Consider the following 1,535-nt stretch of genomic DNA (forward strand, 5'->3'; position numbering starts at 1 on the left):
ATGTCATTGTCAAATAATACCAATTTCCACCCCAGTACCTTTCTTCTCCTTGGCCTTCTAGGGATGGAGGCCATTCACACTTTGCTCTCATGGCCCTTCTGCCTATCTACCTGAGTGCTCTGCTGGGTAATTCTTCTCTTTATTGTCAGAACAGATTCCAACCTGCATGACCCCATGTACTTCTTCCTCTGTATGCTCTCTGTGGCTGACTTGTTCATCTCCATCACCACTGTGCCCAGATCCTCAGCATTTTTTGGCTCCATGGTAGGGAGATCTATTTTGAAGAACACTCACACAAGTGTTTCTCATTCATTCACTATGCAACATGGCCTCAGGGTTTATCTTGGCCATGGCCTTTGACTGGTATATGGCAATCTGTGATCCTCTGAGACATTTTGCTATCCTGACACATAGAGTCATCAAGAACTTGATTTCTCTCCATGGGGTTTTGCTCTTCAGTCCTCAACCCTTCATGCCTCAGTGGCTTCCTTACTGCAGAACTACTGTCATCTCTCACACTTACTGTGAATTTATGGCTCTGATCAGGCTACCTTGTGAAGACACAAGGATCTGCAGAATCTGCAGGCTGACTGCTGCCTTCCTTGCTGGAGGTTTAGATGTTATATTAATCCTACGTTCCTATGTTATCATCCTTTACACTGTCTTCCATCTTCCATCCAAAGGTGCTAAGCTCAAGACCTTGGAAACATGTGGATCTCATGTGTGTGTGTGATCTTAGTGGTCTATGCTCCAGCCTTTTTCTCCTTCCTCACTCACAGATTTGGTGGCCATATGGCTCCTCATATTCACATCTTTGTGGCTAGCATCTACCTCCTTGCTCCATCCATGGTGAATGATCTATAAGAACCAAGACGATCAGAGATCGATTCCTCCAAGCTTTTACTTCTCACAAATTCTGAAACAACAACCTCATCAACTATTCTTTTGTTAAGATTCATTTACTTACATGGGGGAAAAATATTAACCCTCTTTCTAAAAGCCTGAATCCCTATATCTTCTATTTTTAATATTTAAAGTATTAATTAGCATTGACTAGATTTTGTTCTCAGGAGAACTGCTTGGAAGGTGGCTGATTTAAATGATATATTCTTAATATATTTCCCTGATAATGTAATATATCCACTATTATGTGGTCTTATCTACTATGTTTGCTGCCACAAGACTATCCTGTTGTTCAGTCTTATCTCCTTTATCAGAGGTGTTTTATTGACTCATTATCTCTGACTTTCATTGTGATGCTGTACATTTGTAGGTCTTAATTGATGGGAGTATTTATATCTCTTGAACACTAAGACTGAAGGCATTTTAAATCTGCAATCCTGGAGATCTGGATGATTTTGACCAAATTTTCTGAACAGATGAAGAAACTCTCATGATGTTCCTTCTAGAGTTCTTCCTGGAATTTTTGGCAACATATTCTCATTTCACTCTGTCTAGCTAAAATTCTTTTAAAGTTTTTAAATGAAATCTCTTCCTAAAAACACTCTTCCAGAAGACCTGATGATATCAAAAAC

The 1,535-nt window shown here is 39.7% G+C and overlaps 1 pseudogene; it reads left to right on the top strand.

Annotated features, from left to right (window-relative positions):
- Positions 1–920, top strand: LOC132660603 (olfactory receptor 52D1-like; annotated as a pseudogene).
- The last annotated feature ends 615 nt before the right edge of the window (positions 921–1,535 follow it).

Source organism: Panthera onca, chromosome D1 (assembly GCF_046562875.1).
Source record: "Panthera onca isolate mPanOnc1 chromosome D1, mPanOnc1 haplotype 2, whole genome shotgun sequence".
Taxonomy (NCBI): domain Eukaryota; kingdom Metazoa; phylum Chordata; class Mammalia; order Carnivora; family Felidae; genus Panthera; species Panthera onca.